The 27,615-nt window shown below is 51.1% G+C and overlaps 1 protein-coding gene across 2 annotated transcripts in view; it reads right to left on the bottom strand.

The window, feature by feature from the left end:
• SHANK2 (SH3 and multiple ankyrin repeat domains 2) overlaps nucleotides 1-27,376 on the bottom strand; it is a 509,587-nt gene extending 482,211 nt beyond the window's left edge. For both annotated transcript variants that reach the window (XM_025878755.2, XM_073883345.1), the window contains exons 1-2: nucleotides 26,996-27,376; nucleotides 174-274 (exon numbers count right to left, since the gene is read on the bottom strand). The gene's annotated coding sequence lies outside the window, so the exon portion shown is untranslated. The remainder of the gene's footprint in view (nucleotides 1-173; nucleotides 275-26,995) is intronic.
• Between the last annotated feature and the right edge of the window lie 239 nt (nucleotides 27,377-27,615).

The following is a 27,615-nucleotide window of genomic DNA, read 5'->3' as shown; positions in this document are numbered from 1 at the left end:
TTGAGGACAACCCCATCCACCCTCTCCCCATCCTAACACAAAACCAGGGGCCCGACTGCAAGGAACTGACCATCCTCTGGCCACGATGCAGAAGGGGTGAGAGGCGGACCACACCATGACAGGGGTGACTGGCTCGCAGGTGAAAAGGATGAGGAGGAAATGCTCAAACTCACCAGAGGTGTTGGCTGACTGGGCCCTACAGAAAAGCTTCTTAGAACAGGAGCTGTCTGTGCTCTGGTGAGCCGAGGCGCGGAGACTGGAGGGGCTTCCAGAGCTGGGAAAGACAAGAAAACCAGGACACAGTCAGACAGAAGCTGTCAAGAGGCAGAATGTTAAAACTCCAAGTGGATGCTGATATCTCTGAGCCAAAAACTAGGGGCTGCACTTAGGCTTCCAGAAGGATGGTGTAGGCTACTTTTCCCGATTCCTCCCACAGAGTACAGTTAAAACACAGGGATGCTGTACAGAAAACAAACATGAGACTCTGAAAGGGGGAGAGAAGGAGGAAACCTGGCAAGGGACCGGGAACCCTGAGGAGCGGCACGAGGGGTCAGGTCTCTGGGGTGGGGTTTAGCCTCATCCATCCCAGACGTGGAGCTGGAGAGCCAGAAACCCACACACACCAGGAGAAGCAGACAGAAAGCCACCACAAATGACTGTTCTCTCTAGCCAAGGGACCAGGAAAGTGGCAGCCTAATGAGACAATGCGTTAAGACAATGACCACTCAACAGACACCCCAGAAAAATTGGCGCCCACCAGGCCCACGGCAGCAAAGGCTGAAGGGGGTGCCCAGACTTCTAACCTGTGTGGCTGTAATAGGCACCCCAAGCCCCCAGTGGGGTGCTGTCAAATAAGCCAAAAAAAGGAGCTGGGACTTTCTTCCCCACCGGGTGGTAACAAATCCTCCTCACATTCCACTATATTGGTGCAGGTAATGCGGGGAGCCTGGGTTTCCACACCCACTGGGCAGTAACAAGGTACCCCTCCCTCACCCCACTGGACTGGTGTCAGGAAAGAGCAAATGGAGAGTCAGGACTTTCTCCATCACCAACAGAAATGAGTCCCCCCCACCATGGTATTGGTGGGGACCATGTAGAGAGCAGGAGCCCCCAACCACACCGGCAACAACAAGGAGCCTCCCCACTGGAGTAACGACAGAGGTCAACTGGAGAGTACCTGTCAGTGACGGGGCAGCACCCCTCCTCCCCTGTGAGAGCCATGAGAGAATGTCAGCTGCAGCAGAGGCTTAGGAAGACCCACAGCCACACATCATCATATGAAAATGTACACATTTCCACTGAAAATCATTCATCATCCCAAGAACCAGGAAGATCTCAAATAGGACAAGGACAACCAATGGCTGCTGAAAATGAGGGGACAGAGATGTTAGAATTACCAACAAAGAGTTTAAATAAAAAGTCACAATAAGAAAACTTCAATAAGCAATTACGAACATGCTGAAAACAGATGAAAAACAAAGTTTCATAAAAAAAACCCAACAACATCAAATCTCAGCAAAGAAGTAGAGACAAATAAGAACCAGGTAGAAATGTTAGGAGTGAAAAATGTAGTAATTCAAACAAGCAGCTCAGTGCATGGGCTCGACAGCAGGGAGGGGACGGAAACAACCCGTGAACTGGAAGACAGACCAACAGATATTACCTAAACTTGCACAAGAGAGAAAACAGATGAAAAATTAAAAATAAACAGAGCCTCAGGGACCAGTGAGCCTATAACTTCATCAGAGTCCCAGAAAAAGAGAAGGGGGAGAGGGATCTGAAAAAGTACTCAAAAATATAACAATTGAAGGCATCCAAAATTTGGGAAAAGACATAAGCCTACAGATTCAAGAAAGTTTATCAAATCCCAAATTGAATAAACCCAAGGAAATTCGCACCAAGATGCATCATAATTCAGGACGCCTGGGTGGCTCAGTTGGTTAAGCGGCTGCCTTCAGCTCAGGTCATGATTCCAGGGTCCTGGGATCGAGTCCCGCATTGGGCCCCCAGCTCGGCGGGGAGCCTGCTTCTCCCTCTCCCTCTGCCTGCCGCTGCCCCTGTTTGTGCGCGCTTTCTCTCTGACAAGTAAATAGATAAAATCTTTAAAAAAAAAAAAAAAAGATGCATCATAATTAAACTTCTGAAAACAAATGACAAAGAAAAATCTTGAAAGCGGGCAGAGAAAAATGATACCTTATGTATAGTGGAGAAATAACTGGAATAATAGTGTATTTCTCATTAGAAACTATGGAGGCCAAACACAACATATTTGGAGTAATGAAAGAAAAGAACGATCAGTCTAGAATTCTATATCCAGCAAAAATATCCTGTAAGAATAAACAGAAAATCTAGATATTCTTAGATTAAAGGAAACCAAGAGAATTTGCCATCAGTAGACCTATCCTAAAAGAATGCCTAAAGAAAGCTCTTTAAACAGAAAGGAAACAATAAAAGAAGGAATCTTAGAACACTGGGAAGGAAAAAAGAACACATTAAGCAAAAATATGAATAAATACAATAGGCTTCTTTCTCTTCTTAAGTTTTCTAAATTACGGTTAACAGTTGAAGCAAAAATTACAATGCAATCAGATTTGGTTCTAAATGTATGCAGAGAAAATATTTAAGACAGTTATGTTGTAAGTGGGGGAGGGTAAAGAGACATAAAAGAAAGTAAGGTTTGTATATTTCACTCAAACTGGTATCACAGCAGATACATGTACAGAATATAATGTCTAGAGCAATCACTTAGAAAGCTATGGAAAGCTCTAAAATAATTACAGGTAATCCAAGTGGAATTCTAAAAATATTCAAATGACCCACAAAAAAGGCAGAAAAAAGGTAACGGATATGAAAAACAGAGAGAACATAAAACAAAAAACAAAATGACAGACATTAAGCCTTAACACATCAATAATTACATTAAAGCTAAACGGTCAAAATATACCATTTAAATGACAGAAATAGGCCAAATGGACTAAAGAGATTTTAAAAGACCCAATTATGTTAGGTCTACAAAAATTCACTTCAAACAGATACATAGTCAGGATGAAAAAAGATATGTAAACATTAACCACAGGAAGGTAGGCATGGCTATATTGACATTAGATAAAGTAGACTTCAGAACAAAGAAAACTACCACAGAGAGGAACATTATATAGTGACAAAACGTCAATCCACCAGGAAGAATAGCAACCTTAAATGTATATACACCAAACAACAGAGGAGGAAAATGTGTAAAGCATAAATGGATAGAACTGAAAGGAAAAAGAGACAAATCCACAATTACAGCTGCACATTTCAACACCCGCATCTCAACAACTGATAGATAACTAGACAGAAAAGTCAGCAAGGATGTGGAAGAGCTCAACCAACAGATTCTAAGTGATATTCCTAGAACCGTCCACTCAATAACAGCAGAATATACACTCTTTCCAAAGTGCTCATGGAACATATAGCAAGACAGACCATGCCCAGGGACAATAAACAACCTCAACACATTTAAAAGTGAAATCATACATAATGTGTTCTCTGACCACAACTGATTCAAATTAGAAATCCATAACTGAAAGGTGACAGAAATCTCCAAATAGTTTAAATATAAATATAAGCACACTTCTAAATAATTCATGCATTAAAGAAAGAATTTAAAAGGAAAATTTTGTAAATACATGGAACTGGATGAAAACAAAAAAAGTAAAGCATACCAAACTTTGTGGGACACAGCTAAAGCACTGATAAGACAAATATTTAGAGCACTAAATGCATACATCAGAAAAAAAGGAATAATCTCAAATCAAAGTCTAAGTTCCTATCTCAAGAAGTGAGCAAAAGGAAAGGAAAATAAATCCAAAGCAAGCAAAAGGAAGGATATAATAATCATAAGAGTGGAGAAAACTGAAAACAGAAAAATAGAAAAGAACAATGAAACAATGAGCTGGTTCTTAATAAAAAGTCCATAAAATTGACAAAAATCTAGCAAGACTGACAAAGAAAAGAACAGAGACACGAATTACCAATACCAGAAATGAAATGAAGATACCATTACTGACACTGGAGGAGTGTTTATTATCAAGAAGATAGTAAAGGAGTACTATGAAATACAAACTCTCTCAACTCATCCAAAATGAAATAGGTAATTTGAATAGCACTTATAAGTATTAAGAAAATTGAATCCATAATTTTAAAGCTCCCCATTTTGGAATAAAAAATAAACCTCTAAATGGTTTCACTGGAGAATTCTGTGAATGTTTAAACAAGAACTAATACCAATTCTACATACTCTCTTGAAGAAAACAGAATAGGAGGAAATACTTCCCAAAATATTTTAGGGAACAAGTATTACCCTGATACTAAAACCATATAAAGAGAATACAAAAGAAAACCATAAGTTAATATCCCTTATGAATATAGATGTAAAAATCTTAAACAAATTTTATCAAACAAAATTTAGCAATATATGAAAAGAATTATATACCATGACCAGTTGGGGTTTATTCCAGGAATGCAAGGCTGGCTCAATATTTTTTTTTAAAGAATCAATATGGGGTGCCTGGATAGCTTGGTCAGTTGAGCATCCAACACTAGATTTCAGCTCAGGTCATGATCTCAGGGTCCTAAGAACGAGCCCTGCATCGGGCTCCACACTCAGCAGGGAATCTGCTTGAGGATTCTCTCCCTCTGCCCCTCCCCCAACTCATGCACATACACTCTCTCTCTCTAAAATAAATACATATTTTTAAAAAATCAATCTATGTAATACACTATTTCGACAGGCTAAAGAAGAAAAACACACAATCATATCAATCAATGTAAAATGAGCATATAACAAAATTCAACCTCATATCTATGACAAAAACTCTCCCCAAGATAGAAGGAGGGGAACTTCCCCAACTTGATAAAGTGCCATCTGCAAAAGCTAAGAAGTCTGCTTTCATTACTCTTATTGAACTTAGTGGCAGATGTTCTATCAAATGCAGTAAGGCAAGAAAAGGAAATAAAAAGCAAACAGACTAGGAAAAAGAAACAAAACTGTCCCCATTTTCAGATGACATGATTGTAGAAAATCCCAAGGAACCTACTAAGAAAAACAATAAGTGAGTTGAATGAAGTCCCAAGATTTAAGTCAACATATAAATGTCAACAGTATTTCCATATGCTAGCCATTAACACCAAAATTTAAAATACAACACCATCTATAATTGCACAAAACTAATGAAATACTGAGGTGTAAATCTAACAAAACATGCATAAGGCTTGTCTGCTGAAATCTACACAACACTGGGGAAAGAAATCAGAGAAGATCTAAAGAAGAGACATACCACATTCATGGATTGGATAACTCAACATAGTCAAGATGTCACTCTTCCCAAATCGACAAACAGGTAGAATGCATTTCAAACAAAAACTCAGCAAGTTTTTTGTAGATATAGGCAGTATTATTCTAAAACATATGGAAAGGCAAAGGAATGAGAATAACTAAAACAGACTTGAAAAGGAATAAAGTGAGAGGAGTCGTCTGCCTAATTTCAAGACTTACTATGCAGTGACAGTGATCAGGCTATGTGGTCCTGGTGCAGGGATGGGCACGCAGATCAACAGACCTCAACGGAGAGCCCAGAAACAGATGCACAAACAGCCCAACTGATTCTGGACAAAGGTCTAGAAGCAATTCAGTGGAGGAAGGACAACCTTTGCACAAATAGTGGTGAAGCAACTGGACACCAATAGGTAAAATAATGACCATAACCCAAAATGGATCAGAGACATAAGTGTAAAATGTGTACTATCAAAATTTCAGAAAAACAACATTTTCTCATAGGAGGAAAATCTTCGGGGTCTAGGACGAGGCAACCAGTTCTCAGACTGGATGTCAGAAGCACAAGCCACACACAGAAAAAATGGATAAACTGGACAAGTCTCTTGTCCCTGAAAGACTTGTTACAAGGCTGAAAATACAAATCACAGACCAGGAGAAAATGCCCGCAAACCACGTAGCTAACAAAGGGCTAGAGGCTATAGTGAAAAGAACTCCCAAAACTTAACAGCTCAGTTAAAGCATGAATAGAAGACGGGAAGAGACACTTCACGAAGGATGACAGCCAGACGGCGGATTGCCAAGGGAAAGACGCTCAACCCCGTCACCACTAGCAGAATGTGCGTCGAAGCAGCAAGACGTCACTACGCACCTGTCCAAATGGCTAACCTAACATCAAACGCTGGTGTGAGAATGCAGAAACTGGACTGCTGGTGCGGATGTTGAACAATGCAAGCTTTCGGGGAAAATATGTCAATTTCTTAAGACTCTAACCGTGCAACAATCATATGACCCAGAGAGTTTGCACTCAGGGCATTTGTCCTAGAGAAATGAGGGTGTGTGTTCAACCAAAAACCTTACACACTAACGTTTGCAGCAGTTTTATTCACAACAGCCAGAAACTGCCAATAACCCAGATGCCCCTCAAAGGCTGAGCAGTTACACACGCTGATGCGTACGTCCCACGGAGGCACGTGGACATACACAGCAACCTCTGCAGCTACGCCCGGGGAGGAAAGCCAATCCCGAAAACCAATCCCGAAAGCCAATCCTGTGTGCTGTGGGATTCCACTTTGCACAACTGTCGCAATGACAAAATGACAGAGATGCAGAGCAGATCAGCGGCCCTCCTGGGTGGGGAGCTGGGGGCAGGGGGCAGGGGGCAGTCTGTGGCTAAGAAAGAGCAGCACAAGGGATGCTCCCGGTGCTGATGGAAATACTTGTATCTCTGCCGCATCGTTGCCAGCGCCCTGGTCATAAGAAGGCAATGCGGTTGTGCAGGATTTTGCTGCTGGGGATAAACTGGGTAAAAGGTACAGGGGGTTATGGGGGATTAACTATCTCTGTGTTATTTCTCACAACTGCAATGATTTAACATGGAAAAGGTTTATTATTTTTAAAAGCACACGTGGAAAACAAAACAAAAAGCAGTTAAAGAGAGTTACCGTGTGACCCAGGACACGAAATTCCACTCCCGGGCTATGCCTAAACCCAACCAAAACCACACGTCCACACCAGTGTTCACCGCGGCGCTATTTATAATAAGCAAAAAGTGGAAGTAGCACAAATGTCCACCAACTGATGAATGGATCCGTAAAGTGTGGTCCAGGCACGCACCGGAACGCCGCTCAGCCGCGAGAAGGCAGGAAGCTTGGGCACATGCGGCAGCATGCGTGAGCACATGCTGTCCGGCAAAACCAGCAGTGAGTCAGAAATGACCCCGTGCTACAAGGGCGGGGGGACGAGAGGCATGCGAATGGGGAGCAGCGGCTAATGGGCACGGGGTTTGTTTGGGGAGGGTGATAATGTTCCAAAATTGATCGTGGTGATGGCTGCACAACCCTGTGAATATAAAAGGAACACTGCGTCGGACACTTAAAGTGGGAATTGTATGGTCTACGAAATACATCCCAATACATTGCCAGAAACATGGAAGCACTGACCGGGTGCTAGGAAATTTTAAAAGCATCCATTTCCGATGATCCTCCCTGGGCCCCACAGAGAATAAGTAAATTACTGTTGAACTATTTAAAAATGTTAGCCTTCTGCCGTCTGCCTTTATTTTTAGAAGTGCTCATCATTTCCAGGGAGATGGAGAGCATAACTGTGCAGCGTTCCAAAGGAGCGAGCAGCCCCCACGTCCCGGGCCAGGGGTGGGAGCCGGGGGCCAGCCCAGGCCCCAGGAAGCCGACACCGGCCGTGCACCCCGGACAGACCCAGCCTGGCCCAGCCCTGGGGGCCTCTTCTAGAAGGCACAGTAGGGTCACGGTTTCCGGAGTCGATCTGCCTGATTGCACAGCCCGCCGGCTGCCCGTGCTCCCGCTGATTCTAGAATATGGCAACAAATAACGATGCCATCCCAGGAGTGGTGGGGTTAGATGAGGGAGCCCAGGGCCCCACACGGAGCCCCCACAAAACAGGGAAATGTCAACGCCCTCCTGGTGTCTCAAAAAGCAGCTGGGAGAGCCACACACGGCACCTCCTTCTGGAGCGGGGAGTCTGAGGGTCCCCATGTGAAAGCCAGGTGTTAAAACAAAAGCCTGTGTCTGCAGGCTCACAGCGGCGCGACCACGGCAGCCACGAGGCCGAAGCAACCAAAGGTCCGTCAACAGATGAATGGGCCACAAGGTGCGGGCCAGCAGTGCAACGCGAAGGGACGCGGCCCTAAAAAGGAAGGGGGCCCGGGCGCACGCTGCGGCAGGTGAGGCTCGCCAACCTGCTGCCGCCGGAGAAGCCGGACAAACGATCTCATGTCACACAAGCCGCGGACACGAATGTCCAGAACAGGCACAGCCCCACAGGCGGAAAGCCGACCGGTGGCTGCCGGGGCCCGGGGGAGGGGACGCGGCTTTGCGGACAGCGGGCGGGCGCGTGCCCACGTTTCCAGGGTGAGGACGGAGGAGGAAATCTCCCACCTTCAGCCTCCACCCCAGCTGGCCTCCGAAGGTGACTTCACACCACCCGCGGCGGATCGCCAGGGTGCGGACGGACACCACCTCCCTATAGTCTACATGGGGCCGAAACCCAGCGGGCAAAAATGTGGCTTTATCTGATTGCCTCCTCCCCTGATAAGGAAACCGAGGCCTGGGGTCACAGACAGGACCTGAGCGAGGTCCCCTGAATGCCCCTTCTGCCTCTTCCTGCCCTGCCTCCTCGCCTCCCTCCAAGGGAAATCCGAAAAGCACGATGGGGCAGGAAGGTGGCCGTGGGCCGGGGGGGCACACATGCACGGCGGGGCCCCCACCACATCCACAGAATGCTCTTAAATCTCCTGTGCCTCCTGTGCTCAGTCACCACACGATAGGGCAGGTCACGTCGGCTTACTCACGGTTACCGTGTACAATTATTCAGGAGCCATGTTAAAATATTAATCGCGCCTGCACCGTGACCAAAGCCCGAAACCCAACCTGGCAGCTCTGCGGGGTGTGCGTGAGCCTTCTGTGATCCGAGGACAAGAATAATGGAGCAGCTGGGAGGGACAGCACAAACAGGCTAACAAACCCGCCCCAGGGTTCCCTCTCGGCTAATCCGCTCCTCCTCCCTGGACCTTCCATCCAGCAGAGTCCTCTCCCAAGGACCCGGGGACTTGGGTCATTCTGCTAACTTTGGCCAGATCGGAAGAGCAAAGCACAACAGAAATGCGATGCAGGAGGAGGACTCAGCAGCTGGCTCTCTCCCGCTGCCCCTGGGAACCCCGAGACCAACGGGAGACCGAGCCGGGCTAGGCTGCCAGGTGATGAGACAGATCAACAGCCAGTCGACCCCCAGACACGGAGTGAGGCCTGCCCACCACCTGAACACAGGTGGACTCAGCAGATCCCAAGAATGGTCCAGCTGAGCCCTGCTCAAATGATCAACTCGCACACTCATGAGATAAATAAATCAGGGGCCCACTGCTTGTGGGCCAAACCCAGCCCTCAGCTTGTTTTTGTAAATAAAAGTTTTATTGGAGCACAGATGTGTACATTCATTTACACATTGCCTTTGACTGCTTTTTCGCTACAACAGCAAAGTTGTAGAGAGAATGAATGGCATGCAAGTGTCAAGTATTTACCATCAGGTCCTGAAATACAGTTTTACCCCAAGGTTTACAGGGGTTGGTTATGCAGCAAAGGTTAGTTAGCTGACACAGCCCTCGATTTAATCGTTACTTACTCGGTGGGAGTTGCTGTCTCTATTCTCCAGATCAGGAAACGGGGGGATCACAGCAGTTAAGGATCAAGCAACACCACAGTCACCGGTGACGCACAGGCAGCATGTGGCAAAGTGGATTTCACCCAGGTTAGTCCAACAGCAGAGGCCCTACCCCACCATACTGCAGGCTTCCTAGAAAGGACTCTCTATCGAATTACTAACTTAATGAATATCCCCTCTCCTCCTAGGCCCCCTCTTCTCCAGCTTCAGCAAAAGATGGCCGGTTAAAATCTAGACTGAAAAAAGCACATCCATGTCCGGAAAATCCACGTGAGGGCGGAGAAGGCCCACACAGTCTACCACCCCCCAGCCCACCGTTCGGAGCTCCAGGGGGATGGACGATGGAAAGTCTGCCCCACTGGGAACCCCCACGGGGCCCTCCCTGTGACAGAGAGACTGCCACCTGTCACCTCTACCAGCGCACACGGGTGACAGAGCTCAGGGGGCCCCAGGGCCAGCAGGGAGGGACAGAGAAAGCCAGACAGAGAAAGACAAATACCGTATGATCTCACTCACCTGTGGGATCTAAATAAAAAACCAAACTTAACTCATTGACACAGACAGCAGACTGACAGTTGCCAGGAGCAGGGGGTGGGTGGTGGGCAAAGTGGGGGAAGGGGGTCCAGAGGTACAAACTTCCACGTATATGATAAATGAGTCCTGGGGACATAATGCACAGCAAAAAATAAAAATGTTTAGTCAAGCCACTACAAAGATATGGTTTATGCTATGTGACGGCGCTGTTCATAGAAATACTTAATAAGACTTTATTTATTATGATGTAATTAAGCAAGTAAGCCTTGTAAAGAAATCATTTTTGTCTTAAAATGTGGGCCATCACGTATCCGGACAGATGGTCCATTAGCTCTGAGGCATTTCCTTTCTCCAGGCAAAGCACTAAGCCCTCCCTGGGCCACTGACCGCGCAGCTGGGCCCGGGGAGTCCTGCAGATTTCAGGTGGCCACGTAACCCCAACAGTCTCGGGGCAGCGAGGACACCCCAGCATGGGCACCCCAGCACGGGGCAGAAAGCTGTCTGAACGTCTAGAGCCAGCAATGAGTGTTAAATACTATTCCCAGACTTCAAGTAAGAACCTAATTCTTTAGGAGAGTAAACCCCGAAACTCTTTCACTTGCTTTGTCTAGGCGGAGAGTCTCGGGCCAGGGGCAGGGGCAAGCCGCTGGGCCCCAGGGGCCTGGGGCCCACCATGAGACCCACTAGGACCCCGGCCAGGACTCTTGGCCTTCCCGAGGCCCAGCATTTCCAGCCTCCCGAGCCTCTGGACACCAACACTCCCAACCCCCTGCCCTCTTGGGGCCAGGAGGGGCGTTGAGTCCCATCCTGGAGTAGAGGCTGCAGGGATGGAGGGCCTCACACCTCCCCCTCCTCAGCCCCAGTGAAGACTCCTGGCCGCTAAATCACAGGAAGCTCACCTACAGGAAAGGGGGCTCTATCTGAGAACAAGACGGGGCGTGAGGGGGAAAAGGTGGGAGGGCCTGGGGGGGGGGGGGGCAGGGGACAAGAAACAAGGAAGATGATTTCACCCCCATTAAGGAACGCTACAAACCACTACTGTCCAACAACCATGTAACTCGAGCACCAAATGTCATTTTAAAGGGTGGCCACGTTTCTAAAATCAAAGAAAAAGGGGCGCCTGGGTGGCTCAGTCGTTAAGCGTCTGCCTTCGGCTCAGGTCATGATCCCAGGGTCCTGGGATCGAGCTCCACGTCGGGCTCCCTGTTCCCTGGGAAGCCTGCTTCTCCCTCTCTCACTCCCCCTGTTTGTGTTCCCTCTCTTGCTGTGTCTCTCTCTGTCAAATAAATAAATAAAATCTTTAAAAATAAAATAAAATCAAAGAAAATCAAAGAAAAAGAAACAGTTGAAATCAATATTCATAATATATTTTGTTTCACCCAATACATGCAAAATATTATTTCAACATGTGGCACTAGCCACGTTGCAAGTACTTGGTGGCCACATGAGGCTGGTGGCTGCCATACTCCGTGGCACAATTAGAGATGGGACTGCTGGGGGCTGGCCTGGGTCCCCTCAGCAGGGGACACGTGTGTCCCAGACGCTGAAGACAAGGCACCACCCCGCACGGGCTGAGCACCAGGTCGGGGGCCCGAGTCAGGTCCGCTCTGCCGCACGCTGGCCAGGACCTCGTGCCAAGCGTGGCCGACCAATCCCCGCAGCTGGGCCCTTCTCTCGACCACAAAATGAGTACTTTGCAATGTGGCTGTGAGTTCTAATGGAGATAATACAGCCAAGGATCAAAGCTGCTTTGGGGGCACCTGGGTGGCTCAGTCGTTAAGCGTCTGCCTTTGGCTCAGGTCATGATCCCAGGGTCCTGGGATCGAGCCCCGCACCGGGCTCCCTGCTCAGCGGGAAGCTTGCTTCTCCCTCTCCCCGCCTGCTCATGCTCTCTCTTGCTTGCTATCTCTCTTTCTCTCTCTCCCTCTCTGGCAAATAAATAAAATCTTAAAAAAAAAAAAAAAAAAAGCTGCTTTGAAAGCAACTGTGACCACACAGTATGCACCCTAGAGCCGGCTAGGGACGGTGGACAACGCCATCAGGGGCTGGGGCAGATCACTCTGTGGGGAAAGAGACAGATGGGATCAAAACAAGAAAAACAAATGAAAAGCAAAACATGGCGATGGTAGAAGAGATCACAGGAGGTGGATGACCCGGAGGAGAGAATGCACACAGGAAGATGGGACTCAGACCACATCCAAGTGTGAGGCCTCTCCACACCGCAGCCTATACGCCGCAAGCTAAGTGAAAACACAAGCCAAACAAGATGGAAGGTGGATCCAGAATATACAAAGAGTGTATATTCTTTGATATTCAAGTCAGCAAAAAACAGACAAACGACCCAAGGTAAAGAAAATGGAATTCGGGAAATTCAGGACCGGAAAGCTGAGTGGCCCATGAGCTGGCAGATACCCAGTGGATCCAAGGAAATGCAAAGGGACAGAATGTCCAGTCCCGCCCATCAGGTCTGGCCAAGCAGAAGGCAGCAAGCTCTCACACCACAAGGGTGGGGCTACAGCTTGGCACAGCCCCCCGGAGAGCAATCCGGGGGATATCCGTGAAAGCGGCACCCCTGCCCCCCAGGCTGCAGACCCTGGGAAGAGCTGCCCTGGACGAGGACGTTCCCTGCAGCATAAGCTGAAAGAGAAACAGAAAACAGCCTCAGAGTCACTGGGTTCGGCATTCCACGAAATACCACGCGGCGGCAAAAATGCACAAACTAGAGCTACGTGAGGACACAGGAGAGTTTTCTAAGTAGCTATTAATCACAATGCCACCGAGACAAAGCTTCCAGGGAACAGGCGTGCCCTTGCCCGCCTGCCCCCGCCCCGCACGGCCACCCCAAGTCCCACCGGACCAGCAAACACGCCCCAACATTGGCGGCTCATCAGATGGGTAAACAGCACATTGCTCAACCAGCCCACGTTTCAGGTCATGAGGCAATCAATCAGAAAGCACCCGACTAGTTAATGAGCTACAATCTGCAGAAGACATTCTCTCCTTCTCCCTCTGACACAGCACCATCCCCGGTCCCGCCCTAAACCTGGGCTGAACCCACACAGGTGAGACACCAGGTTCCCAAGAAGCAGCGCGTGTCCTCCTGGGGGAATGGGAACACTGGCAAGGAGAGGAGTCATACACCACAATTTCTCCAACATATGGGGTCACCCCTTCTTTGTCCCCAGACCTGAGAAGAAAGGTGGGCCTCTTTCTGCTGGGTGAGGCAAGTGGGCAGCACAGTCTCAGCTTTGGAATCCCAAGAGCCAGGTGGGCCTTGCATTGGTCTTTGCTTTAAAACGTGCTTTTTAAAAATTTTTATTTATTTAAATTCAATGAATTGACATACGGTGTGTTACTAGTTTCAGAGATAGAGTTCAGTGATTCATCGGTTGCATGTCACACCCAGTGCTCATCACATCACGTGCCCTCCTTAATGCCCATCACCCAGTTACCCCATCTCCCACCCACCTCCCCTCCAGCAGCCCTCAGTTTGTTTCCTGAGATTAAGAACCGTTTACAGTTTGTGTCTCTCTCTCTGATTTCGTCTTGTTTTATTTTTCCCTCCCTTCCCCTATGATCCTCTGTTTTGTCTCTTGAATTTCACAGAAGAGATCATATGATAATTATCTTTCTCTGATTGACTTATTTCGCTTAGCATAATACCCTCTAGTTCCATCCACATCGTTGCAAATGGCAAGATTTCCTTTTTTGATGGCTGCATAATATTCCATTGCAGATATATCCCACATCTTCTTTATCCACTCATCTGTCAATGGACATCTGGACTCTTTCCATAGTTTGGCTATTGCGGGCATTGCTGCTATGAACATTGGGGTGCAGGTGCCCCTTCGGATCACTACATTTGTATCTTTGGGGTAAATACCCAGTAGGCAATTGCTAGGTTATAAGGTAGCTCTATTTGCAACTTTTTGAACCTCCATACTGTTTTCCGGAGTGGCTGCACCAGCTTGCATTCCCACCAACGACGTAAGAGGGTTCCCCTTTCTCCACATCCCCGCCAACGTCTGTCATTTCCCAACTGGTTCATTTAAGCCATTCTGACCGGTGTGAGGTGGTATCTCACTGTGGTTTTGATTTGTATTTCCCTGAGTAAAACATGCTTTTTGAAAGCAGGAACTTGAACAGGAACTTGCACACCCGTGTTCACAGCAACGATATTCACAAGAGCCAAAAGGCAAAAGCACCCGTGTGTCTGTCCACAGAGAAACGGATAAACAAGACACAGTCTGTCCACACAATGGAGTATTACTCAGCCTTAAAAAAGGAAGGGCATTCTGACACCTGCCACAACACAGATGGACCTGGAGAACACGATGCTGGGCGAAATAAGTCAGACACAAAAGGACAAATATTGCAGGATTCCAATGCAAAATAAGCCAGACACAAAAGGCCAAACATTGCAGGATTCCAGGTCCCTAGAGGAGTCAAACTCACAGAGACAGAGAGCAGGACGGTGGGTGCCGAGGCTGGGGGAAGGGAGTTAGTGTTCAATGGGACAGAGTTTCAGTTTGGGAAGACGGAAAGTTCTGGAAACAGATGGAAGGGATGTTGCACAACAATGTAAATGTGCTTAAAGCCCAAGTGGGATTGATCCCAAGAATGAAAAGTTGGTATGACATCCAAAAATCAATTAATGCAATGCCCCATATTCACAGAATAAAGGGCAAAAGGGAGTTGAGCATCTCAACAGATGTAGAAAAAGCACTTGGCAAAATCCAGCACTGCCTCATGATAAAATGCTCAACAAACTAACAACACAAGGGACTTTCCCCAACCTGATCATCGGCATCTACAAGACACCCACAGCTGCCATTATAGGCAACGTTGAAAGACTAGACATTTCCCCCTCAGACCAGGAGCAAGACACTGATGTCCTTTCTTGCCACTTCTACTCAACATTGTGCTGGAGGTTCCAGGCAGGGCAAGTAAACAAGGCAATGAAATAAAAGCATCCAGGTTGCAGAGAAAGAAATAAAATTTTTGCTATTTGTAGATGACATAATCTTGTATGTAGAAAATCCTAAAGAATCCACTGAAAAATTAGAACAAACATGATCAGCAAGATCATAGAATATATGATCAATATACAAAAAATGAACTATATCTCTACACACTAAGAATGAACTATTTGAAAATGAAATTAAGAAACTAAGTTCATTTACAATATTACTAAAAAGAATTAAAGTTTTAGGCATAAATCTAACCAAAAAAAAGTGGAAAATTTATCATCTGAAAACCAGAAAACATTTCTGAAAGAAATAAAAAGACCTAATAAGTGGAAAAGCATCTTATGCTCATGGGCCAGAGGACCTCAGATTGTTAAGATGGCAATACTTACCAAAATGAGCTACAGACTCAACACAATCCCTACCAAATCCCAGCTGGCTTCTTTGCAGAAGCTGATAAGCTGATCCTAAAATTCATATAAAAATTAAAGGGATCCAGAATAGCCAAAGTATGTTGAGAAAAGAAAAAAAACTAGGTTGGAATACTCACCCTTCCTGATTTTAAAACTCCACTACAAAGCAACAGTAAGCGCCACAATGTGGCGCTGGCATAAGAATGAACATAGATTGGGGCGCCTGGGTAGCTCAGTCATTAAGTGTCTGCCTTCAGCTCAGGTCATGATCCCAGGGTCCTGGGATCGAGCCCCACATCAGGCTCCCTGCTCTGCAGGAAGCCTGCCTCTCCCTCTCCCACTCCCCCTGCTTGTGTTCCCTCTCTCGCTGTGTCTCTCTCTGTCAAATAAATAAATAAAATCTTAAAAAAAAAATGAATGAACATAGATTAAAGGAAGAGACTTGAAAGTCTAGAAATGACGCCATGTTTTTATAGCCAACTGATTTTCAACCAGAATGCCCAGCCAATTCAATTGGAAAGTAACATCTTTTCAACAAATGGTGATGGGGCAACTGGACATCCATAGGCAAAAGAATGAAGTTGGACCCCTTCCTCACACCATATAAAAAATTAATTCAAAATGGATCATACAGGGGCGCCTGGGTGGCTCAGTCAGTTAAGTGTCTGCCTTCGGCTCAGGTCATGATCTCAGGGTCCTGGGATCAAGCCCCATGTCAGGCTCCCTGCTCAGCAGGCAGTCTGCTTCTCCCTCTCCCGCTGCCCCTCACCCCACTTACGTTCTCTCTCTCACCCTCTCTGTCTCTCTCTCAAATAATCTTTTAAAAAACAATGCAAATGGATCATACACCTAAATATTTAAGAGTTAACAGCATAAAACTCTTAGAAGAAAACAGAAGCATAAATTGTCAGGACCTCAGGTTAGGCAAATCCTTCTTAGATGTGACACTAGAAAGAATAAGTAACAAAATAAAAAACAGATGGTCTCCGTCAAAATGTAAAATTTTCATACCTTCTACAACACTACAAACAAAACAAAAAAGGCAACCCAAAGAATGGGACAAATTATCATCAAATTGCATATCTGAGAAGAAGCTTATACCTAAAGAATTATTATAACTAAATAATAAAAGGAGCCCTCCAAAAAACAATTAAAAATGAGCAAAAGATCTGAAAAGACATTTCACCAAGCAAGGTATACAAATGGCCAACAAGCACATGAGAAGGTGCTCAGATTCTTCATCACAGAAGAAATACAAATTAAACAAACAGGAAGATGCCACCTCACACCCTCCAGGATTACTACACTCAAGAAGACAAATAGCACGAACTGGTGAGGAGGTGTGCGGAGGAGAACCCCAGAACGCAGAGTGGTCCACCCGCTGTGGGAAACAGCCTGTCAGGTCCTCAGAAGGTAAAACATCAGGTCACCACGTGACCCAGCACTCCCAGTTCTGTCTGGGTAAACACCCAAGATCGATGAACACACGTGCCCACATGAAAACTCATATGCTGATTCGAAAAAGCCAAAACGTGGAAATAACCAATATGTCCATCCACTGCCGTAGGGATGAATACAATGTGATGGATCCATACAACAGAGTATTATTCGGCTGTGAAAAGGGAACAGGGTGCTAATATGTGTTAGAACACAGATCACAGATGAACCTTGAAAACAGTATGCCGAGTGAATGAAGCAGTCACAAAAGACCACACACCACAGGATTTCACATCTATGAGATGTCCAGATTGGGCAAATCCACAGAGCCAGAAAGGAGGTGAGTGGTTGTTGCCAGGGTCGAGGAATGTATGCAGGAAACGGGGAGCGAAGACAAATAGGTTTGAGATTTGGAAGAGGGGTGGATGACGAAAATGTTCTAGAAGTGAGAGTGATGATCATGGTTGCACAACTCTATAAATAGATTAAAGACCATTGAATTGTATACTTTACATGGGTGATCTGTAAGACATATAAATTATATCTTGATAAAAATACTATTTAAGATTTTATTTATTTATTACAGAGAGAGAGAGCAAGGAGAGGGGCAGAGGGAAAAGGAGAGAAGCTCAAGCAGACTCTATGCTGAGCACGGAGCCCAACACGGGACTTGATCTCAGGACCCTGAGATCATGACCTGAACCAAAATCAAGAGTCAGATCCTTAACCAACTGAGCCACCCAAGCTCCCCAATACTTTACTTTTTTAAACAAGTCGAGAACAGTGCCTGGCATGGAGGCATCCATCAGCAGTGCATGCCAGGCACTACCTCAGGCCCTAGGACATACCGACACACAGGACAGACAAGGGGCCCACCCTCCTGGACTTTCTTACAGTGGAGGGAGGTGGGGAACACACATGCAAACCAACACATGAAACCATGAATTTCGGTCTAGATGCATGAGAGAGAACCAAGGTGAGGACACCTGTCCACACCTGCGTGGGGTCTCCTACCCTCCAGTGCCTCCTACCAGCCCTGGGTCCCCTTCCCAGAGGCAGCAGTAAAGAGGTCTACTGGAGGGTTAGCAACACGTCCTCTCCCCTGGAGAAGGCATCCCCCTTCAGCCGAAGCCTGGGGAACCTCGAGTCTCCCTAGGGCTGGGGGGGGGCTGGGCAGCGCCACGGGTGTGTCAACCCTTGCTCTGGGGGCCTTGTGCATTCATACTACTCAGGAACCAATGCCCCGGGGCACCTGGGTGGCTCAGCTGGTTATGCAACTGCTTTCAGCTCAGGTCATGATCCTGGAGTCCCGGGATCGAGTCCCGCATCGGGCTCCCTGCTCAGCGGGGAGTCTGCTTCTCCCTCTGACCCTCCCTGCTCTCATGCTCTCTCTCTCATTCTCTCTCTCTAAAATAAATAAATAAAATCTTTAAAAAAAAAAAAAAAAAAGAACCAATGCCCCAGAACACTAATAATCAGCCATACTGAGGGACAGTCTCCTCCTAGGGCCTCCCACCTCCATCCCCTCTGTGAGCGGATGAGCAGGAGACACCTGTCGAGATATGTTCGGACACCATTACAAGTTCAGCTGAAAAGGTCTACCTGTTATTTACAGTGTAAAGAAGCTACTGAAGTTTGCAAAGAAGGTATGAGGCCCCTGACATCCTGGCCTGGCCAAGGACCATTCAGCAACAAAGCATCTTAGGGTTTAATCTGGAACAAACCAAAAACCAGAACCAGAACTTAAACCACCCTTAACCCCAGGGCCCAGTCCCCAGTTCTGCCTCCGCGAATGGCATAAAGACGGGCAGGGAACTCCCGACTGTCAGAGCCTTACTGTGGACAGAAGGGACGGGGGCAAAGCGGGAACAGAATGTAAACACAGGTAGGCGCTCTGTTCCGCACTCGGTGACAAACGCCCACTTCATTGACAAACATCTCTCCAAGCTTGAGAGGAGTGGGGGCAGGATGGACGCAGACAGCAGTGGGACCCCTGCCTGCAGAGGGCTTAATCTCATTTTTCTTTAAAGATTTTATTTATTTTTTGACAGAGAGAGAGAAAGCACGAGCAGGGGGAGTGGGAGAGGGAGAAGCAGGCTGAGCAGGGAGCCCGATGTGGGGCTTGATCCCAGGATCCTGGGATCATGACCTGAGCCGAAGGCAGACGCTTAATGACGGAGCCACCCAGGCGCCCCTAATCTCATTTTCAAAAGCTGAAACAGCCTCCTGGCCTGACCAGTGTCAGCAAAGGAACCGCCTGGGTCCCCAGCTGTCATCTCCGCGGAGCTGAGCTTTTGGTGACCTCAGACACCTTCTACAGTAAGTTACACCTTTAATAGCAAAGGGCCCTGCCCCTATCAGACCCCAGCAGTGGACCGAGCCAGCTGCCTGCCTCCCCTGAACGTGGATCCCACCACCCTAAACTCTGCATCCGCAGGCCTGTCCCTTGGGGCCGGGGACCCCCCAATGACCCCCTGCAGCCACCAACTAAACTTCACAGATGCATCCTAAACAACAAGAAAAGGGACAGGTGTTGCTGGAAACATCCACGCGGCGAAGCCAGCTTTCAAACCCACACCCTGTCCAAGCGGCTGGTCCCAGGCCTCTTCCAGGGGTCCTCAATGTGTGGCCCGGGGAGCCCCGAAGCCCTTTCAGGCCTCTGTGAAGTCAAATCGTCCTCAAGAAATACTAAGGCATCTTTCCGCTCACACCCCTCCCAAGTGTGTTGGGGGGTTTTCCAGAAGCTGCACACATGGGATGGACTATGGCAACAGGCTGAGTGCAAAGCAAGGCAGACACAAGAATCCAGCCATCTTCTGCTAAACCAGACTCTAAAGGGGCTTTGCAAAAATATAAATCATGCCATGCTTCTCACCAAAGTTCTTCTTGCTCTGGAGAATAGCTGTTTTTCATAAGAATGTTCTTGACATTAACATGAATGGGTTTATTACTGTCGTTTTTAAAGGCATTACTATTTAAGTATTTTTACTTTTCTTTTCAAGTTTTAAGGATACATACCCGAAGATACAATGCACATGAACAAAAAGCTCTCTGGGGTCCCTAAAGAGGGTAAAGGGGTCCTCAGACCAAAAGTTTGAGGACCCCTGTGCACCCCCCGTGGGGGAGGGCAGGTACAGGTGCAATTCTGCATGGCAGAGCAAGCAGCTGCCCAGTGCAGGGTCCTGGCTCGGCCGCGTGACCTTCAGCCGTCAGGTAAATGCCCCCTGCCTTGGGCACCTCCCTGGAGTGCGGGGGCCACATCCTGAGTACCCATTTCTCAGGGCCATGAGGAGGACGGTATCTGCATCTGGACAGCAGGGACCAAGGTGCCCCATACACTCACTATTTACCAATATTTTCACGATATAGTCACTGAGATGGCCCACTGACAAAGAGGCAGAAGGTCCAGGACTGACCCTGGTGTCCCCACAATATACCCCCTTAACCTGGTCCAAGTGGGTGTCCATCTCCCGCCACCCAAAGACACAGGCAGATGGAAGGAGACAGAAGAGCATCCATCCAGCAGGAATCCTGCCAGACTCAACCCAGAAGCCCCTGCCAGTCCCTCGGCTGAGAACCCCACCGACGTCCCTGCGGGCTGGCCCAGGTCTGAAAACCTGAGTGAGGCCAAGAAAGAAGAGGCCAGCTGACCGGCTTGTGGCGTCATGGAGCCGACCCGTGCACGCAGGAGGGAAAAGTCTGGAGCCACCAGGGCTGGCTGGTTCTGCACCGGTGATGCCTTCCAGCCAAGACAATCTTTTCAACAAACAACCCCCCCGGGGGTGACTCCACATCCGGAGCCCCTTCAGGACCCAGAGACCCAGGTCCCTTCCTGGGGCCCAGTCTGCCTGGGGCCCTGCTGGAAGCAAGGGACAAATGCCTCCAACTGGCCAGGCCCCCTGCGCAAGACAGCGGGAGCACAGAACCCATGGAAGTCAGGAAGGAGAAAGATTGGGGGGTGGCATGCTCTGTGTTCTTAGGGGTGCGAGACAGCAGACGGGCCCCGCTGCCCCACAGGGCATTCCTGCTCCCCGGGGTCGCAGGCTGGCCCTCAGCTCTGCTCAGGATGTGTGACCCTCTCCCTGGGCCCAGGCCCTCCGGGGCCCACCTGGTGGCTGCATCCTGCCCTTTTGTAAGCGTCCCCGGAAAGCACCTGGACCTCCGCCTAGGCTCCCTGCCCCTCCCCCCCCCCCCGCCCGGTAATCTGGGTGCGGTTTTGGAATTTCTCAACCCAGGGAGGGAGGGGCCAGAACCCCAAGTAGAGACACTTTGGAGCAGAACACCCAGTCTGCAGGACTTGGCTCCTACGGAGCATTCAGGTGGCATCATCTGTCACTACTGACACCTAGGTGTGCACAGCATCCCCAGCTTGCGACTCACCTGCAGGAACCCTGAGGGTGGAGCAGAATCTGGCCCATTTCTCTCCCCCCCCCCCGGGGGGCTTCGAAGAGGAGTGTGGACCCTTCACAAGGGGTCAGTCTGAAGAGAACCAGTCTCCAGGCGCTGCTTGGTGTACAAAGGCCTCAGGGTCCTGCTTCCCCAGCAGCCCCTCCCACCTTCAGGCCCCTCCAAACCCTAGCGGAGACAATGAGGGAAGGGCTCCCGATACCAAACACAGGAAGGTAGTTCAACCAAGTCTTTAACGAAAACACCAAAAACACCCACCGCCCACTGGCTGAGACGTCCGTTCCCAGGAGAACGGTGACAGTGTTCGAGCTTACTGCTTTCTCGATGCACACCTGATTTTTTCGGATACTTAGGGACTCGAGGTCACAGGAAAAGTTTTTTAAAGTCAATTTATGTACCTCTTCCTTGCAGAGAAACATGCTAGATGGAAGAATAAAAGACCGAGCAGCATGAAAGTCTATCCCGTTAGGATGACGCTCTTTGGGGGGAGTCACAGTAGACCCTCAAGAAGGCAAAGGAACGATGAACAGTCCCCAGACTCCACCTGTTTGTCAAGGAAGGGAAGCTGCCACCGTCCCTGGTGCTTTCGACAGCAGAGGACACAGCTCAAGTTGGCCGACGGTTACTTTTAAAGTGCCAATATTTGCCTCCCAGACGAGGCTCTCCATCTTCTGCAAATATTTAAACCTATGAAGAATAATTTTAGATGTTGACTTAAAAACGCATGAGAAGCCTCGTTCGACGGGTACGGCCAGAATCAGGGGTGGGCATGAAGGCGTCCAGGGCGAGATCCGGTCAGCTTTGGGGCACAGAATGGTGCAGGAAACACCAAAGGGGACACAGAGTTTATAAAAACAATGCTTTTAGGGAGCTGAGAGGCCAAAAAGGCAAAAAAAAAAAAAAATCTCTCTTTGAAGAAACTTGCCCTGCTAGGGGCAGCCTCTGCAGGTCTGCAATGATTATCCACCTAATGGATGCCTCCCGGTGAGTCTCCTCCGCGACCAGCTCAACTTGCTGACCATCCTGCCCGCCAAAACCTTGAGCACTGCTCAGAGTGTGCTCCCAGGACTCCTGAGGGTGCAGACCCTCCAGGGGCTCCAGTCCTGCCTCTCGGGGCCGCAACGGGAATTTCCAGGGGAATGGCCAGGAGCCCCCAGCCCCTGCGGCCCAGCGTTTGAAATCTGCAGTTTTCACATCAGGCGCTCATGGCCTAATTCAATGCACACACCCCTCACCGAGCCACCCTGAGAGTCCTTGACAAGCCCCACAAGGACAATTTTCCAATACTGTCCCGGCGGGACACTGGGCGCAGGCCCCACCGCTTCCCTGCCCTGACATCTAGCAGCCAGTCACCGGGAGCCCTGCTCTCCACTGCAGCTGAACGCAAACTCCTAGCAGCCCCGCAGGCTTTGATGGGCTTGTCTCCCAGAGAGACACACGGGCCTCGGCTGCACACCCAGGGTTCCGACCCTGAGCTCTGGGCAGGCTCTCCGATCTGCCCCAGTACTGGGCTCACCTTCCCCTTCCCCCATTAAGACTGGAAACCCGTTGAGGGGGTAGGAAGCCTCATGCCAGATGCTAACTCATCCCCCAAAGACTGACCTCGGGATGCCCACTCGAGACAATGACAGTCACTCCAAAACATTCCTTGAATCTGCTTCCAAAGGGAAAAAAAAAAAGGGCCTATCACATCAAGAAGTCTGATCAGAAACTCTGGTTTTCATTCGCTGACCGTAGCTCTTTCCCGAAAGCAGTTACAAGAGTAATTGTCTAACCAGATGAATTTTCCTGCTGGGTCAGCTGCTTGCTCACCACGTGTGTGTGGCGAGCACAGGAGACCAAGCTTGGGCTGGGCTCGCTCTCCCAGGCTGCTTTGCAGTCCCAGCTGCCCCACTCCCTAGCTGTGTGGCCCAGACCTCCTACAGGTGCTTCTATATACCCCATCCCCCTCCTCTCCCAGACCGGGCTGGGGACCCTCTCTGTGCCCTACATAACCCAAAGGTCACCTCTATCACAACCCCTGTCCCACTGTGCACGAACTGACCCACCCCTTCCCTTCCCCTGCCCGCCTGGAAGCTCCCGGGGTGGGGGTGGGGCAGCCCCTGTGGCCACCTCCCAGCCTGGTGCTCAGGGCAGGTCCTCTGAGCAATAGGCAGAGAAAATCTGATATACCCTAGATCACGTCAGACCCCCAGAGAAGGGCAGGCCCCACAAGAGTCACGCAGCTTGGGGCTCCAAGCTCTAAGCCCTGCACATGGGTGAAGGGCTGGGGACTCCAAAGATTTTTTTTAAAACTGGCTTTTGTTTGGGGCACTTTCCTCCCCACCTCCTTGGTGAAAGCAGAGAATTCAGTAGGTTTGTGGAGATGACTTTGAGGAAGGAAGATCATAAATGTCCCCACCCCCCGGCCCGGGGCCTCAGGACAACTGGAGGCTCCAGGGGAGGCTGCAACCGAACATTTCCTCCGGGCTTTCCCGGCCACACCCCTCCCTGCCGCGGGCTCCCCAGGGAGGGTTTCTCAGCTAGGCCAGTCTCCGGCGGGGCTGGGCCTGCAGTTTACACAGCAGGAGCCCGGAGTTCCTGAGAAATGAGAGTTCACGGGTCAAGGGGCTAAGGACGCAGATGGGGGCTTTACCCCCAGGCTTCCTATGGAGTAGGAGGCAGATCTTGGCCTCCTTAGCAACTCAACTCCCAAAACTGGGCCCCATTTTGGAAAGCCCCCATTACTCACCCGAGATGACAAGGACACCAGAACTCTATAGGACTCAGACATAGTCTCAAATAACGCCAGTAAAATAATCACTTTTCTACAAAAATCCATCTTTCCTAGGGTTTTCCCGCATATCAGTCAACTCTTGCATGTTTTTCTTAGTTTCCAGCTTTTTCTTCCACCTTGCTCCCCCACCACGGATGGAATAAATTGTGATGCTATCTGAGGACTGCTTTATCTCCCTGCTGGTGGCATGCCTCACATCTGACCCTTGACCCTGGATGGCCAGGGCTCCCTCCAGAATAGGGCCCTCTGGGGGCCCGGATCAAGTCACCTGCAGAAGGCGACCCCTACAAATCAGCTGGGGGGAGGGGGCTGCACAGAGGCCCAAGAACTAGCTCAAGAACTTAACGACAGCCCCTAGGAAACTCTGCTGAATACGAATAAGGCTTTCTCAAGCAAATTACACTGGCCAAGGGTAGGCGGGAGAATCCCCCGCCCCCATCCCCAAGCGCGATCGGATTTGTTCAAAGCAGCCCAGCACTGTCAACAATGCCCACCGGGAGCTGCCTTCTTAGGCAAAATCACCTTATTCATCAAGCACTCCCGTTGATACTTGAACAGTCGCAGCTCCTTCCTTACCCGCCCAAAGGAGCCCCTGCCTTTTCACCCAATTCCTCCTTGGAAAACCAGAAATTCCTCAGCAGGGTGAGGGCACCGGCTTCCCCTGCAGACTAACGCCCAGCCACTGTAGGACAGACTAATTCCTATTCAGACAAGGGTCTCCCTCTGGCCTCCTTAAGGATACCAGCACCTGGGGGGGCAAAACTCCACCTACCGCTCATTAACAGCCCCTAGCAAGGCCATCTCGACTTCACCCCCTCCATGACCATGGAACCCCCAGTGGGCACGACTCTCCAGGCCAGGGCAGCCTTGTTACCGCCCCCAGCAGTGCGACAACTGGGGTCTCAAATGCAGTCGCCCCCCGGGGTTTTTTCTGGACATGCCAAAACCCCCAGATCCAGCAGGTACTCCATGACTCTCATGTCACAGCAGGGCACCTGGATCGAGGCTGAATCCTGGGGTGAGAGCCACTCCCGGTGGCGCCAGCGGCAGGGTCGAGGGGCAAGTCCCAGGTAGAGATCAAAGTGCCGCCGGCAACGGAGGGCTTCCGAAATTACCTAATTCTTGGGAGCTTGATTTAATTAGAGAACTGACCTCATTAATTCGAACTTGAGTTTCGAACAAAAAAGAGGTCACGAAACCCATCCAATTTACTACCTCCAATTTCCAGGTGGAAACCACTTCATTTCTGGAAGGCCTCTGAGGACTCCCAGGACCGTGCCCACAGCTGCCGGCCCACCAGACCCCCAAGTACCGCGACCTAAGCGGCCCAAGCGCCATCCTTCCAGCCGCCCAGGGTCGCTTTAAAGGCTCCTCCACGAACTCCATGGCCAAGAGCACCGGCCTCGCCCCCTTTGGACGCCCCCAGCCCCATGGAAACACAAACCTCGCCTGCGTGCCCGCCCTCGAATCCCGCGCGGAGCCGTGGAACCCGCGCGACCAGGTCCACCGAGGGGCCGCACCCTCAGAACTCGGGCGGCGAGGTCCACCCCGGCCCCTACGCTCTCCGAACACGGACGGGGAGGTCCACCCCGGCCCCCGCGCCCTCCGAACCTAAGGGCGAGGTCTGTCAACTGCGGAGCCGCACCCTCCGAACCCGGGCGGCGTCGAGGGCCACCCCGATCCCCACACCCTCCGATCCCGGGCGAGGTCTTCCACGGGGGTCGCACCTGCTTGCGCAATCCAGAGGCCCCAGCTCCGGTGGCGAGTGAGCGGTCCGTGTCTCCTGGCGCGCCCCGCTCCCCCGCAGCCCTTCGGAGGCGCCCGGGCCGCGGGCTGCGCGGGCGGAGCTGCCCGGCCGCCGGGAGGACGGATGCCCGGGCGAAAGTTGCCAGGGAAACTTGAGCAACTCGAGCGCACCGGTGCCAGCCTCCTGCATAATTCACGGGTGGCGGCGGCGGCGGACCTGCACCAGCCCGGTCCCCCCCACATACACACCAACCCCGGCCGGGGCGCGCAGCGGGCAGAGGCTGGGCACCAGGAGCCGGCACTGCGCGACCCCGGGACCGGAGGGCCCGACCCGCGACCCCCCGGGCCTGCGCCAGGTGCGCCGGCTCCGGCCTCCCGGAGCCCGCTGCTCCAGCGCGCGCACCTGGATCGGGGCTCTGTGAGCTGGCTCGGGGCTGGGTGACCGCTGCAGGGTCTCTGGGGACCCTGCGACCGCGGCTTGGGTCCCCGCCCCCCGCGCGCCCCCTGGCGGCCCCGAGCCCGCTCCTCCGCCAAGCCTACGGACCCAAGTCCCCAGGCCGGCGGGTGGCGACCGAGGGCAACCAGACCCCGGGCAGGCGGTGGAGGTAGGTCTGTGTTGCCCCAGCGGGAGGCGCGGGGCGCGCTGGGGGTGAGGGGGTTCGTGCACCAGGGGACAAAAAAGGTACTCCTGCGCTCTGCGCCCACGCCTCTTCCAAAGCGTTTTAAACCTGCCCCTACTCCCAAGGAAGCCGGGGGGGGGGGGAGAGGACGGTGTCTTTACAGAGAAGCGACCCCCGACCGGACGCTCGGAACGCTTTTCTCAACCCCCCTCCCCCGCTCCAATGGGTTCAGTACTGCGTTCACCCGGTAGTTGGTGTTCCTGTAAGCCAGACGCACCCAAAATGCAGCCGGTGAGCAGGGTCGGGCGCCCGGGGGCCACCTCCCGCCCCGCGCCCGCAGCTCCCCGTGGCCCCCGCCGCCGCCTTACCTTGCTTCCGCGGCCGCCCGGGAGTCGGGCGGGGTGAGAGCCCCCGGGGAGGGCCGACGGCCGCGCGCACCTGGCTCCGCCGCGGGGACCCGAGCGGCGCCGCGCCCAGCCCGGCCCGAGCGCCGGAGTCGCTGGAGCCGCGGCCGCTCAGGTGTCGGGGGGAGGGTGGGAGCGCCGCGGCCCCGCCTAGCGCTGCGGCCCGGGCGCCGGGCTCCTTGCGGGGGCGCTCGGCGGTCCCTCCCCTCCGCCCCGCGCGGGCGGCTGGGGCCGGAGGGGGTGGGGGAGGGGTCGTCTCGCCGCCGGAGGGCGCGTGCGGCCCGGGACCCGCGTGCGCGGCCCGCCCCGGACCTCTCCCGCGCCGAGGTCCGCCGCCCCTCCGCACCTGCCCCGGCCGCTCGGGCCCCGGCGGCGACTCGGACACGGCGCGCGGGGTCTGTTGTGGCAACCCCGGGAGACGGCGGGCGCCCGGGGCCGCCTCCGCCCGCCGCCCCGCCCCGGGCTGCGTGGCTCGCCGCCCCCCTTCCCGGAGCTAGCCCTGGGACCAGAAAGTCCTTTAATTTTGTAAAGCCCCGTTCGCTCTGCGCGATTATCCCGAACGCAGCCGGCTCCAGCCCCAGAGT

This window comes from Callorhinus ursinus, unplaced genomic scaffold (assembly GCF_003265705.2).
Source record: "Callorhinus ursinus isolate GAN/ISIS: 27379988/994484 unplaced genomic scaffold, GSC_fseal_2.0 scaffold51, whole genome shotgun sequence".
Classification (NCBI taxonomy): Eukaryota; Metazoa; Chordata; class Mammalia; order Carnivora; family Otariidae; genus Callorhinus; species Callorhinus ursinus.
The sequence above is the reverse complement of the archived record's forward strand: the minus strand, read 5'-3'. Positions and strand labels throughout refer to the sequence as shown.